A 16,100-nucleotide genomic window follows, 5' to 3' on the forward strand; every position below is an offset into this window, starting at 1 on the left:
TTAGTATATTGTGTATATAAGTATGTATGTAGTATTTTGTATAATATACAAAATGTTTATGCACATATATTCAATATAAAAATACTATATAGTTTTTACTGAATATTTATACATGCACACACACATACACTTCTCTTTGTGTGTATCAATGTGCACACACGCACACACACACACACACACATATCTATATTTAAAGCTTAAACTTACCTTTGTTCTTTCCAGAAGATGACATTGTTGCAGTGTATTGGTTCATTTTAAGACATGAACTACTTTTAAATATTCTAGATTAACAAGATCTTTTAAATGTAAGTTCATTATTCTTAGCTATGATGTCTGTGACCCACCCATTAAGAAGCCTGTTTTCCAGCAGTCCTAATTTAGAGAATATCTATTTTGGAGAGTGGTTGGTTCAAACCTCTCAATTTGAGCAAACTGAGTTTCAAGATAGAGAAGTGCTATGACAGCAAAACACAAACTCCAGGTACCATTAAGAACAAATTTAGTGAATTAACTACACTAAAATAATACTTTTTCCATGGGGGAAAAGCCAAAAGAAAACAAAAAGACAAATGGAAAATACAAAATAAATACTTTGCAATTTATTTTGCAGAAAAATGTTTATTTTCTTAATGTATACATGTAGCTTAGAAATAAATAAGACCAATAATGAAAAAAATTTTCCAGAAAGCAAAATATAAATGGCTGCAAAAAACAAAAAAAGAAAAGACAAGAAGCCCAACATCACTCTTTTTAGAGAAATATAGACTCAAACAATGAGATAGTACTTTTTGCCCATCAGTCTGGCAAAGATAAAAAAGTTTGACAAAGCACTATCATCACCAGTACATTTCATTTTCTTAGTCTAATAGAGGGAGTTTAAATTAGTGCCAATTCTTTGGAACTGTTTTGACAATGTTTATCAAAATGTAAAATGCACGTACCCTTTGATTCAGGCACTCCTGTTCTATATATTTATACTACAGGTATACATGCATAACTTATATACACAGAAGATAAATACATAAATGTTCACTAAAGCATTATTTCACATAAAACAGAGTCTGGAAAGACCTAAATAGGGGCACCTGGGTAGCTCAGTCTGTTAAGTGTCTGCCTTGGGCTCACGTCATGATCTTCGAGCCCCCCAATTGGGCTTCCCGCTCAGTGGGGAGCCTGGTTCTCCCTCTCCCTCTACTCTTCCTTCTGCTCATGCTCTCTCTCTCTTGCACACTCTCTCTCTCATAAATAAATAAAATCTTAAAATAAAAAAAGACCTAAATGTCCATCAGAAGAGACTGGTAAGCTGAACAATGGTACATACCTGCAATAAAATATTCTATACCCACTCCCCATCCTGAGCAAGTAAATAAATAAGTAAATGTACTGAAATGAGACAATGCTCTCATTTATGTCATCAAATATGCTGGTACATGTAGAGAACATTTCTGGGAATATATACCCACGAAAATTGGTAAAAATCATTATTACACCGAGGGATGGAAACCAGACAACTCAGGATTTGGGGGGGGGCGGAATTTATTTTTTCCTTGAAAAAAAAGGATATAACCCCTTACGCTGTTTAAATTTTTACCATAAATGTTTTCTTTCAATAAATATAACACACACAGCTATTTGCTGATGTAAACTTTGGCCCATGGGTAAGAAATGATGATTGGCCTGCCTCATAGGTGAGGGATTCTTCTTTTGTGCTGATAGTCGTGTTTTAGAACAGTCACTTTGTGGTGAATCAGACTGTTTGGAATGGAACCGACTGGAGTCATGTATACTAGTTAGAAGGCTGTTTCAGGGAAACTGTTGAAAGTTTGAGAAGGCCAGAACTAAGACATTGGGAAGGGGCAGAGGGAGGAGGGCTGAATGAGGGTGGAAAAAGGGTGGAGAAGGGTCGGGACCTAGAGCCTGGCTGGATGTGGGGCAGAAGGGGGAGGGCAGTCTATGACGATCCCTAAATCCCTGGCTTAGGCGACTGGATGAACGGTGTAATAAAATAGAAAGAGTGTAATAAAATAGAAAAATAGAGGAACAGTGAGTTCGGGGAAAATAACAAATGTCTCTCCTTCACCTTGAACTCCCTGTCCCAGGGGGTAGGGCATAGTCATGGGTAATAAATGTGTGTTTCAGGATAGGAGGGGGGTGCAAGTTAGGGGGACCATTCTTTTTAGCCGTGACAATAATTGAATCTCAAGAGAAGAGAAAAATCCCTGTGTGAATGATGAGTTCTGGAAGGAGGTTTGGCTAAATTCAAAAGATATCATATTTTTGTTGGCACCAAGAAGAAAATGCAGAAACAGGTATCAGTCCAGACCAAGATGATAGCATCTGATGATCCAGTGGGGGAAGGCTGGTTTTGCTGGAGGGAGTAGCCTTCAGGATGTCTTAGATAGCCTGATGAGTTACTGTGTCATGGGGAAGAAATGTTCCTCACCCAGAAACACACAGAGGGTCTCTTTCTGGAGGTTTTATGTCTCAGCATCCCACAGTCTGGATGTAACCAGGGTGGAGCTGGTTCTGCTAACCAAAGCAGAAGTAATGGAGATAATAGAGTAATGGAGGATAAAAATCAGGATTCTTGGTGTACTGCCTTGGGTCTGCCACTATCTGGTTTTATAATCTTTGGCAAGTCAGTTGTTTGTGTTTATTTAAAAGCTTCTCCTGGGGGTGCCTGGGTGGCTCGTTTGCCTTTGGCTCAGGTCATGGTCCCGGGGTCCTGGATCCAGCCCTGCATTGGGCTCCCTGCTCAGCGGGGAGTCTGCTTCTCCCTCTCCTGCTCCCCCTGCTTGTGTTCCCTCTCTCGCTGTCAAATAAATAAATAAAATCTTTAAAAAAATAAACTGTATAAAACAAAATAAATAAAAGCTTCCCCTGTGAAATGAGATAAAGTGCGAAGCAAATGTAATTTTGACAGTTTGTATAGACATGGGGCCACTAACCCAGACTTGAGAGGTATGGGAAGGCCTCCCGGAGGAGGTGATATACAAACTAAGACCATTCCTCAAATCTTAGTTCCTTTATATGTTAGGTCAGGTGAGGAGGAAGGAGGCAGGGCAAGGGGAACCGATTTAGGTGGAGGGAATGGTATGAAAACAAGCTTTAAGCCAAGAAATGGATAGTACCTATGGTGATTAACATAACATAATAAAAAATAAAAATAAATTAAAAAAAGAGAAATGGATAGTACCATCAAAAAGACAATGAGTAATTGAATGTGGCTCCTAGAGCATAAAGAGTTGAAAGGCATTCACTTCTTTAGTTCTTTCACTCACTTTTTAAAGTAAATATGAGTGTTGACATTTTATAGAAGAAACTGAAATTCAGAATTGTTACTTGCCTGAAATCACTTACTCTGTAAATGGTAGAACGAATAGGATCTGTTTGCCTCAAATCCTCTTTTAACCATTACTTTTTACCACTTCCCCACATTAACACGTTAAGATGGGGGGGCAGGGGGGGTGAGGGATGAAGGTATACCTTTCTCAATACATCCAGCACGTTACATTTTGAAAATCCCTTTGAACCTAAAGAAAAGGATCAGAGTGAAAAACGGTAAAATGTGTGAGATGGTTTCAAACCACAAACATAAGGAAGCAAAAGATTTCCAGTAAAATTAGTTAAATAAATAAATGAATCACTAACCCTGGTTTCTTCTTGGTAGCTTACTGTATCCTTTAGAAACTGGCTCGCATTTAGGCATAATTGACGCAAGCTAAATTTGGTGACCTTGATTCTTCGTTATAAATGTGCACAGAAAGCCACAGCAACTTGCTCTTCTTTTACAACTAATTCATCCTCAGCAATTCCATTTTAGAAAAACCACGTATGTATTCCAGAGACCTAACGCAGGTGTGACCTTTTCTTGAGCCCTCCTTCTCAAAGCACTTGCCACACAGTGTAGGTCATGCTTATTCATTCTAAGGTCTTTCTCTGTATTTGGGATCTTGTAGGTTCGTTATGATGTCGTTGGGTATGAATTTTATTTTTCTATCATGCTTAGAATTTGTTGAGCTTCTGAATATGAGGATTTCATCTGTCTACAAAATTCTTAGTCATTATCCTTTAAACATTACTTTTCATCCATTCTCCCTCTTCTTATTGTCTGACATTCCTTTCAGAAATAAGTCAGATATTCTCAATACTATTCTTGAAATCTCAGCCTTCTTTTTGCATATTCTATATTTTCATCTCTTTTTTTTTAAAGATTTTATTTATTTATATATTTTCATCTCTCTGGTGCATCCTAGACTCATCTAAAATGATGATCTCTCTAGCTGAATCTAACCTATTGCTTAAGCCCCATGGAGTTGTCTACCGGCAACTCCGGAAATGGCCTGCTTCATCCTGCGATGGCTGCTGGCCATGTCTCTTTAGGTGTTTCCACCCTCCTGGCCTAGGGTGCTAGACTGTGAGTGGGTGCATGACACAAACTGTGTCAGCTTGATCCCTTTCTCTTGAAATTTGGAAATTTTATATTCTCAAATATTCAGTCTTGTACCTGTGGTCCTGAGAGAGTTTTTGCCTCAAGCCCAAACTCGGAGCTAATTGTTAGTGTATAGCTTAATAACATGTTTTTGCCACCATCCACAGCAGTAAAACTTGCCACCTGCTTCAGACAGCTTAGAGGCTTGTGGGTAGAATTGTGGATAAGACAATGTGAATAAGCATCATAAAATGGCTTTCTTAAGTACTAATTGGGGACTGACTTTATCATTTTAATAATAATAATAATGATAGTACTTTATGATTTTTCATGCTTACTTTCTTTTTTTTTATTTTTAAAGATCTTATTTACTTATTTGACAGAGAGCACAAGCAGGGGGAGAGGGAGAGGGAGAAGCAGACTCCCCGCTGAGCAGAGAGCCCAATGCAGGACTCGACCCCAGGACCCTGGGATCATGACCTGAGCTGAAGGCAGACGCTTAACAAACTGAGCCACCCAGGCACCCCTCACGTTTATTTCAAAGCAATTTTTATCTTATTATCTCCTCTTAACAATTCTGTGAGGAATGCAGGTTCTTTGTTTTCTTTTGTTTTGTTTGCCATGTTTTCACATTTACAAAAGAGTACAGAGAAGTTAAGATACTTGCTCAGAATTGCAGAGCCTAGACTCTGGACCTTTTGCCAAGAAGGGATCTTTCAATACATGCATGTCACCTCTTGAAAGTACAATAATTTTGGGATGCCTGGGTGGCTCAGATGGTTAAGCATCTGCCTTCGGCTCAGGTCATGATCCCAGGGTCCTGGGATCGAGCCCCACATCGGGCTCTGTGCTCAGCAGGGAGCCGGCTTCTCCCTCTCCCTCTGCCTGCCTGTCTGCCTACTTGTGATCTCTCTCTCTCTCTCTCTGTCAAATAAATAAATAGAATCTTAAAAAAAAAAGTACAATAGTTTCTCCTGAGGAAATACGTTTTCTCTTTCGCCTTTCTTTTCCCATTATCACACGTGAAGACACACATGTAGTGATAGAATCCTTCGAAAGATTCAATTCATAAGAAACTCTCACTTAGCTGTTTCTTCATCCTACAGTGGTAAGTCTCAGATGGCCTTGTCTGTATCCCTTGGCCACAGTTGATGGGACCTGTGTGGACACCTGAATCAATATAGCCTATAAGGTCTTCTCTCCCAGGAATTGGAAATTGAATCTGAGAGAAAGTATGTTACTTTTTGTGGATGACTTGTCACAGAGACCCAAAAATCAGAGAGAAGAGAGAAACCCCAGGTCAACAGAGAGAGACAAAGACACAGCAGATGACAAGAGAAAGTCCTCAGGGCTCCAGTGTCTATGAACTGAATCCCTTTCTGCTACAGATGGAATATTTGTGTCACTCCAAAGTTCATATGTTGAAACCCTAATCCCCATATGATGGTATTTGGAGGGGGGGGACTCTAAAAGTAATTGGGTCATGAGAGAAGAACCCCCATGTATGATATTAGTAGCCATATATATATATAAAGAGACTAGAGAGCTAGCTCATTTTCCACCAAGTGAAGGCACAGCAAGGAAATGGCCATCTATAAACCAGGACCCTCCAAGAACTTGACCATGCTGGCACCCTGACCTTGGACTCCTGGCTTCCAGAACTGTGTTGTTTAAGCCAACAATTTGGTCTAATTTGTTAGCACTTTGGTAATTTGTTAGCAGCCCCAACTGACTAAGACATTTTCTGAAACAGCATTCCTATTCATTGGCTCCATGAGAACATCACTTATCTGTTAACACATTTTTTTTTTTCTTCAGAAACAGTAAAAAAAAAAAAGAGAGAGAGAGATTTTATTCACTCAATATGGTGTTGTTAATGCAAAAATTCTACCTAGGAGAAGTTAAATGATTAGAACACAACTTTAGCTCTGTGTTTTCCATTTCATCTTTCTGAGGCATCATCCTCATGAACCTCCCTGGGTCTTGATGGTCTTAAATTTCCTCCCCTCCTCTTCCAACCCAATGACTTTATAGTTTCCTTGGTTGGATCACTTTTACTCTTGGCTGATGTTATCTACTAGGTTTGCTTAATTTAAGAGTAAAGCCTTAAAGTTTAAGACAATTCTATCATACAACTGTATGAACCCCATTTTCTTCTTGTTAAATGCATAGATCTTATAATGAATGAAAAATTCCTCTAAAAGAAGTATTTTAGTTTTGAAGACTATAGATTACTTTATACTGAGATCCAAAGTTGTGGGTGACTAGTTACAGCCTTTGGAGCTCAAAAATTCAAGCAATTAGGAGGCCGGAGTGTTGATAAGTTAATCAAGAAACATACTGTTAAGAATATGTCAAAGGATAGAGTTCAGTGAAAAGCAGTGATCAAATGCCAGAGTCCACTAGGAGTTAAGTGATAGGGTACAGCATGGAAGATGTGGACTCTGTTAAGGTATACTGAGCCTAACAGGGAAACCTCTCACCTATTATATGAATTTGGGAGATTATTCTCCCAACATAATAGAAATTTCATTACTTCTCCTTCCATTATTCCCACACAAGTAGCCAATCACCTGGCTGAAAACAATGTTTAGGTTGTGAGAATGAGCAAAGAGGGCAGTTCAATGTAGTCATAAATTAGCATAAGTTGGTGCTACCTCCAGAGAAAACTCTGGAGGATGTCCAAGCTCACAATGATACCAAGGGTTCTCGATACCCTTAGGATGTGACGTTCCTTGTGTGACCATCAGTTAGGAGCACTACAACACAATCAGAGCGGCACATAACTATACAGATACACAGGACTGCCCATGTGTGGTGCCTTGTAAGAAAAAAGAAAAAACCCTGAGGAATAAAGACAAAAGCCCATGTATTTGGTAAGCTGAAGACTAATAATAGCCATAATTAACCACTTTACATGTATTATCTCTACTTCTCCCATGACAGAGCAAAGTAAGAACAAATGAAATCATGTCAATCCCAATGTTCAGTGAATTAACCAAAATGGCATAACTTTTAGCTGTGGATCTGGAACACTAAGCCATAGCTATACAATTCACAAACCCAAGCTCTTCCCACCACTTTATACCCCTCAACTGCCAAGGTGATCCTCTGGTGAATCATAGCTCCGCATACCCTTAATTTGTTTTCCTGTTTATTTTTTAACTAAAAAACCCCACAAAATTTAGTTTTTCCATTATGACTGGTCACCTCTCTCTTCTTACACACTGCTGTGGCTTAAAAATCCCCCCCAAAGCCCTAGTTTGATTTTTTTTTTCCAGAAGTTAATCCAAATACACTCCTGCTTGTCCTTAGTGTATCTTCTCCATTCACCAGTTGGCAAATTCTATTTGGAGTCTAGTTTCTAGAAATGTTGTGCTGGAGATAGATTTTTTTCACAGGGGAATTTTTTTCTTAAAATTTCTTTCATCAAATGTGTCTATTGCCTGCCTACCTGATCTGCATAAGACAGCTTCTAGCAATTTTAGATCATTTTTATATTCATTGGGGATGTTTATAACACAGTTCGATTTGGATGGTATTTAAAATAGAATGCATGCACCGATGGTTCTCAAACTTGGTCATGCATCAGAATCATCTGGGAGGCTTATTAAAACACAGAGTGTTGGGTCCCACCCCCAGAATTTCTGATCCAGTAAGTCTGAGATGAAGCCTAAGAATCTGGATTTCTAACAAGTTCCTAGGTGATGGTAATTCTGCCAGTCTTGTGCCGACACTTTTGGATTTTCTGGCATAGACTTATTCTGATCTTACTGTAATTTTATTCTAACTTACAGCAGAGTCTGTATATATTCATAAATATCTTTAATTAAAAGACAAGAGGGAGTCTGAATATGAGAATCCTTGGCATTAATTATACCTGTTGATAATCTGTTTGATAATAATCATCACACATTCAGCCTCAGGATCCAAACCAATTAATGTCCCATCTTTCAGTGTGACTCTGAAAAAAAAAAAAAAAAAGAGCGTTTTGGTTAAATGATAATTGTATGTAATTCAATAATGCTTTAAATTTATTGATTAAAATTTCAGCAACATGAAATTTAATGCTTAAAATGAACATATGGATTTATTTCTCAAGCTACATTAATCATATTATTGGAATATGACTTTCAGTCATACCAGTGTACACAATGAAATTTTAAAAATCAACTAAAGAATAATTTTTTTTCTTAGAATTTTTGAGATATCAACTAATCAACAAACATTTATTGGACTTAAGCTACCCAGGTGTTAGACTCTGGGAAATGTACATAAAGGTCATATCTTCCGGGCTTCCTGTTATCAACCACTTACTATACGTTCTTTATCATCATACCTGCGCTAACTAGTGGGACTCAGTAAAGCCTCATTTATTATTGGGAGAGGGAAGGAGAACATAAATTGCTTATTTAAATTAATTCTGTAGTTTAAATTACTTCTATAGTTTTCAACTTTACTTCACAGAACCACAAATCTCTACCTCTTTGAAGTTCATTACATGAAGACCAGATCATAATAAAAATGATAATGATAATAATGTAATAATAACCCTTGAGCAAATTGCCAATACAAAGCTGGCCACAAAACATCAAACATAATAGCGAAAACTTGAAAGTATTCCGTCTGAATGCAGAAAAAAGATGAGAGTGCCTGCCATCTCCACAAAGCTAGAGAGATAAAAGGCATAAGCTCCCAAAGAAGGAAACTCAACAGACATTATCGCCAGATGACTGGACCACCCAAGTAAAGAATTGATAGTTGCAAAATCAATGCAAAATTTTATGTCTAAATCCTAATAACAACGGGAACATAAAACTTTATAAAACTGTTCTTTACAATAGCATCAAAAATATAAAGTGACTAGAAATGTGCTTTTTTTTTTTTTTTAGTAATACAAAAGACATGGAAGGTCTTTATGGAGAAAATTACAAAACTTTGTTTAAAGACATTAAGGGAAGCCTTTGATAAATTGAGAGCTATTTTATATTCTTGAAATAACTCATATTCTTGAATATGAAATAACTCATATTCTTGAAATAACTCATGATTATTGACATCATAAAGATGTCAATAATTCACAAATTATAATTTCAAAGAAATTCACTCAAAATTATAATTAAATTAGTGCAAATTTGCAAGCTGCTTCTAATATTTATATGGAAGAGCAAACAAAGCTCTAAGAAAATCCATTCTGAAGACGATAGCAGAATTTTTCTTTCTTAATGTCAAGAATTAGTTAATTCTAATTAAAAGTCAACAATTAATTAATAAAATTAATAAGGATGGTGTACAAGTATAGACAGTTTGATTAATGGGACAGAATAGAGAGGTCAGAAATATCCTTACACATTGATGGGAGCTCAGTTTATGACAGAAGTAGCAGTGCTGGAATAATTGATGAACCATACAGAAAAATAAAATAAAATTGTATAATTCCCTCACTTGACATACAAAATCAGTTCCGCTTGGGTTAAAGTCTTAAATACAAAGGAAAAAAACTGTAAGAACTTTAGAAGACAATATAAAAATATTTCTGTGAAGTCTGTAGAAGAAAGTTTTTTGAAACAAGACACTGAATGTGCTAACCAGGAAAAAAAAGCATATTGCTTAACTCAGTATATTAAAACACGAGCTTACATTAATTGAAAAGACACCATAGAAAGAAGGAAAATATGAACCACAAATTGGAAAATGAGCTTTGCTATATATAAATCTGACACACGATTAATATCCAGAATATATAAAGAATACCTGTGAGCCAATAGGGAAAAGATAGTATCCAAGTAGGAAAAGAAGTAAAGAAATGAAGAGAAATTTCACAAAAGGAGGCACACAAATGCTTATAAACATATGAAAAAAATATTCAACCCCGTTAATCATGGATAAATGCAAATTAAGAAAACAACTAAAGCATACCATTATATACCCATCAGGTTAATACCACCAGATATTGGCCAATATATGAAGCAACAGATGGTTTCATGTAGGAAGGAGTGTTCATTGGTACCTTAATACAGTAATACAATGTGGCATAACCTAGTAAGGTCAAAGGTGTGCAAACCTTAAACCCAGGAAGTAATTCCTAGAGAAACTCTGATATACATGAACCATATATAGAGAATGTTGATAATAGCAAAAATCTGGAAAGAATCCAAATGTGCACCAATAGTGGATTGGAGAAGCAAATTTCGTATTTATTGATTTAGTATTCCTATGACGGGATGCTAAGTGTCATTTAAATTGAATAAACTACAGCTAAACATGTCAGAATGCATGTATTGCAAAATAAAATATTGAATAATAGAAGAGAGTCCCAGAAGAATATATTCAGCATGGTGCCCTGAAGTTCAAAAGCAGGCTGTCTTATAGAGAGAGGCAAACCACGAGAGACTCTTAACTCTAGGAAACAAACTGAGGGTTGCTGGATGGGGTAACTGGGTGATGGGCATTAAGGAGGGCACCTGATGTGATGAGCACTGGGTTCTATGCAACTGATGAATCACTAAACTCTACTCTGAAACTAATAATACACTATACGTTAACTGACTTGAATTTAAGTTAAAAAAAAAAAGCAGGTTGTCTTAGTTCATTTGGGCGCCTATAAACAAACAACAAACAAACAAAAAAAACCCCCACCAGCTGGATGGTTTAAACAACAAACATTATTTCTCACAGTTCTGGAAGTTAGGAAGTCCATGATCGAAGTGTCTGGGGAGAACCTACTCCCTGGCTCATAGAGGGCCACCTTCTTCCTCTGTTGTCTGTCACATGTTGGAAGGTTAGGGAGCTCTCTGTGGTCTCTTTTTTAAGGGCATTAATCCCATTAATGAGCGATGAGGGCCCCACCCTCATGACCTAACCACCTCCCAAAGGCCCCTCTTCTTAATATGGGTTGGGAGTGGGGACACACATTCAGTTCATGACACAGGCAAAATTGTAATTGCTTTAGATTTCATACACAGATGGTAAAACTATTTAAAAAGCAGGAAACAACAGCTCAAATAGTAGTTATTTCTAAGCCTGGGGTGGGTATATGATTTGGGGGGGGGGTTCTATTAGTTTGCTAGGTCTGCCATAACAATATAACACAGACTGGGTAGCCTAAACAACAGAAACTTATTATCTCACTATAGAGGCTATAAGTTCAAGTCAAGGTATTGGCTGGTTTGGTTTCTTCTGAGACCTCTCACCTTAGCTTGCAGATGGCCACCTTCTCGCTGTGTCCTCACAGGCCTTTTCCTTGTGTGTGTGTGTGTGTGCATTCCTGGTGTCTCTCCTTCTTATAAGGACACCAGTCATATTGGATTAGGGCCCAGCCTTGTGACCTCATTTAACTTTAAGCACCTCTTTAAAGGTCCTATCTCCAATTACAGTCACACCCTGAGCTTTTGGGTGTTAGGACTTCGACATAAAAAATTCAGAGAGGACACAAATTCAGCCCATAATAGGTGTTTTACACGTGCAGGCTTCTGATGTACTAAATATGTTCCAGATTTTGGCCTGGGTGGCAAGTGAATGGGTGTTTGTTTTATTACTGATCTTTAAACTGTATGTGGATATATTTATACACTCTTTTGTATGCTTGTTAGGCAGAATTCTAAGAAGAACCACCAAGTTTTCCTCTCTGGTCTCCAGGAACATGATGAGATATTACATCCATGATTATGTCACATTACATGGCAAAGGGATTTTGCAGATGCAGTTACGGTTACTGATGAGTTGACTACATTAATCCAAAGAGAGATGACTCAGGTGGGCCCAGTGTAATCACATGGGTCCTAAAAGCAGAGCGTTATCTCTGGCTGGTAGCAGAAGAGAAAGAGAATTTGAAATGTGAGATCAGTTCAACATGGGGCAGATTCTCAGCTGCTGATACAGAAGGAGCTATGTGGAAAGAACTGAGAGTAGTTTCTAGGAGCTGCAGGTGACCATCACCCAATGGTCAGAAAGAATATGAGTATCTCAATCCTATAACTGCAAAGAACTGAATTCAGCCAACAACATAAATAATCTTGGAAGGGGATTCCCCCCAGAGAGTCCAGATGAGACTTCCATGCTGCTGACACCTTAATTTAAGCCTTATGAAACCCTGAGCAAAGAACCTAGTCAAGCCATTAGACTACTGACTTACAGAACTTTGAGATAAATGGGTTTATTTTATGCCACTAAGTTGTGGTTAATTTGTTACTTAGCATTGAACCGAAACGGTATGTATGATACAGTTCAAAATTTTAAAAAGTTTCAGTAAAATTCAGAAATGTTCCCCACAGCCTCTAAGCTCTATATTTCTAGACTGATGCTTCAGAAAGGTTGTCAAGTCAGCTTCGAGAGCCACTAGGCCATACTGGATTTATTGTGTTCCCCAAGTGTCTAATAGAGAGATCTCTAGACAAGATTCACCCATGTATTACTGAGACCATGTATCTTTGCTTGTTGTACCTGTTCATTGACTTTAAAGGCCACTCAAATCACGTTCCCACGTGAGAGCTTATTCTTTTTGGAGAGGGTACATGATGTTTTCAGAAATGAGAACATAAGCACTGGACAATGATCTTCCCACACTGTACATGAATAATGCTCAGAGCCCTGGTCTCCTGTCTTCTCAGTCTAGCACATTTTTAATACAGATGTCAGCTTTGAAAAGCCCGGTACTGGAGGCTTCAGTTCTCCCCCACAACTTTACTACTTACATGATTTCTTTACTGCTGCAGTAAGCACCTTCAGGTATCAATTGGACATTTGTAAAGAATTTAGGAGAAATAAAGTCAGAATGTGTCTGAACACACTGACATCGCAGCTCTTGGCCCTCACGGGATCGGCTGTGTAAGAAAAGAATGGCAAAACCCTGAGTGAGAACAGAGACAGCCACATGCTTATCCTTTAATTATCAATGCAGCAGGACCCTCAGTTCACAAAATAAGTACTGCAAGGGTTAGAGAGGCAATCACACAAATCTAATCATCTGCTCTATTTATAATCAACACACATTTATGAAGCATCTGCTATGAAGAATGGTTAAGTACACTAGACCAATAATTCATTGTTTCAAATTATGCCTGGCCAATAAAATAACTTATTTCGTGCTAAAAATCAACTTGGTTCCCTCCTATGAAAGTTGTAAACATAAACATTTTAGGTGAATTCTATCAGTTGAAAGTGGCAATTCCCATCTGCCTACCATCCTTAGAATAAACAAATAAATAAGCCTATTTGTAGGAATGCTCCTATGGTTATCTCTAGTAAGACAAGCACAGACCCTTACAGTTACATATTTTCTAAGAAGTTAAAATTTTTAAAATTACCTCAACAAGAAATTCTTTGACACTCCACGATCTAAACATATGTTCTGCTTAGGTTTTAGTTTTACAGCTTCTCCATTTTGCTCAATGCTAAATACAATCTCATAAGATCTGGAATCTTTGCTAAATTTTGCAAAGGAGAGTATAAAAGCTATAGCTCCTTTACCAAAGATGCTCAGGACAAGGACGGCCAGCAGGAGGGTCTGTGGGCTCTTGGCAGCCATGGCTGCACTCAATCTCGACCCTTGTCTGAATGGTGTAAACAACACGGCAGCCCTCTTCTATGTGCCTTCTGTAGCTCTGAGAATTTTTTGTTGTTCGTGCACTCTCTCCCCACTGAAGAATGAAAAGAGCAGCTTATTAAGTAGTGTGCTTGTCACAAGCCGATAAGGAAATGGGGTTTGTTTTTCAAGCTTTGTTTTATTTGGAGGAGGGCTGAGGTTTGGGAGCAGGATACGAAATTTATTGAAAGGAGAGATGAACGTATTATTTCCTGGGGAGAGAAACTGCATAATCCTGAAAAGTTCAATGCCAGTTAGTTAACAGTGACTTAAAGAATGGAGTCAAAGGAATGCCTATACACTTTCTAAACGTCATGCTTGTACACAGTAAGTAATTAAAATGCTTTTTCCTCCTCAAGTATTTGCTTTTGGTGTTTGTACCTCCTTGCATAATTCCACTCAAGGTGATAATAGAATCTGCCAAGCTCCAACTCCACCTTTAAGTAACCTACAAAGAAACTGATGTTCAGACTACAATAACCCTTGCCCTGTCAAACATAGCAAATGACAGTTTACTCGTGGTTTGAAGGCAGCAGTTGTAATGGGCTTGAAGCTGCAATAAGTAACAGTGAACTATGAACCTTTTCCTTAAGCAGTTTTAAAAAATGGCCTTAATTATTATTCCACACTGACCACATTTTTTTTTTCATTAACAAATCAAATATCAAAGCATTGACGTTACTCTCCTCATGGTGTCATAATAAAGAGCCACAGACTGGGTGGCTTAAACAAGAAAAATTTTTTGTCTTGAAATTTTGGAGGCTAGAAGCCCACAATCCATTCCAAAGGACCATGGTGTTGGCAGAATTGGTTCTTTCTGGGGCGGGGAGGGAAGGAGCTGCTCCAAGCCTTTCTCCTTGGCTTATAGATAGTTGTCTTCATCTTCACATGGTGTTCTCCCTGTGTGCTTGTCTATCTCCAAATTTTCCCTCTTTATAAAGACACCAGTCATGTTGGGTTAGGGCCACGCTAATGATCTCACTTTAATTTGGTGGTCTCTGTAAAGACCCTACTTCCATATGAGGTACTAGAGGTTCGGACTTTAACCTATGAATTTGGGGAGTGACTGTGGGGGGACACAATTCAACCCATAACAGCATTTAACTGAAGAATTAGTGCTTCTTTAAGGGCTGATATAGTCTGAAGGTAAACCTAGCTTAAATAAGGTCTTTTCTTTTGACAATTATCATTGAACATCTGTTACCTGCCAAGGCCTTTGCTGGACATTAAATAGTCAAAGAATAAAAACTGAGTTTCTGCTCTTGAGGAATTCACCGCCTGTTTGGAGACAAACATGTAAATAGACAAAACTAGAAGGTGATCTATGTTAAGTTAGATGTAAACTCGAGGCTCTCTGCATGCGGGGGTGGGAGGAGTTGGAGGGGAGAGTGGGTGGGTGTGGTGGTGGGAGAATTCACTGGGGAAGTCACATTGGAGTTGTTCAAGATGAAAGGAAGTTCATCACAGCTAAAGGCTGATAAATATTCCAGACAGAGAAATGCACAAGAGCACAGGTTCACAAAGCATTGCTATGGTCTGAATGTTTGCTTCTCCTCAAAATTTACAGGTTTGAATCCTTAACCCCAAGGTGATGGTATTAGAAGGTGGGGTAATTAGGTCATGAAGATGGAACCCTCGAATGGCTTAGTGACTTTGTAAAAGAGACACCAGAACCTTGCCCCTTCTGCCAGGTGAGACAAGACCAGTCTATGATGCAGAAGAAGCCCTTCTTTAAACATGGTGGCACCTTGATCTCAGACTTCCAGCTTCCAGAATTGTGAGAAATAAATTTCTGTTGTTTATAAGCTGCAAGTCCATGGTATTTTGTTATAATAACATGGACAGACCAAGACAAGGGTCTTGTCATGTTAAGAAAGAGAAAAAAGTGATTCCAATCTCAAAATCAGGTAAGTTTTAATAATTTGACAACATTCGGGGCTCCTGGGTGGCTCAGATGGTTAAGCGTCTGCCTTTGGCTCAGGTCATGATCCCAGGGTCCTGGGATCGAGTCCCGCATTGCGGTCCCTGCTCAGCGGGAAGCCTGCTTCTCCCTCTGCCTCTGCCTCTCTCTCTCTCTCTCTCTCA

The 16,100-nt window shown here is 38.3% G+C and overlaps 1 long non-coding RNA gene across 2 annotated transcripts in view; it reads left to right on the top strand.

The window, feature by feature from the left end:
• Positions 1-15,820, top strand: part of LOC114206734 (uncharacterized) — an 85,574-nt gene extending 69,754 nt beyond the window's left edge. For both annotated transcript variants that reach the window (XR_003608709.2, XR_015767466.1), the window contains exon 7: positions 15,583-15,820. This is a non-coding gene — a long non-coding RNA (uncharacterized LOC114206734). The remainder of the gene's footprint in view (positions 1-15,582) is intronic.
• The last annotated feature ends 280 nt before the right edge of the window (positions 15,821-16,100 follow it).

This window comes from Eumetopias jubatus, unplaced genomic scaffold (assembly GCF_037043125.1).
Source record: "Eumetopias jubatus isolate StellerSeaLion01/CBP00866 unplaced genomic scaffold, mEumJub1_p1.0 scaffold_2, whole genome shotgun sequence".
Classification (NCBI taxonomy): Eukaryota; Metazoa; Chordata; class Mammalia; order Carnivora; family Otariidae; genus Eumetopias; species Eumetopias jubatus.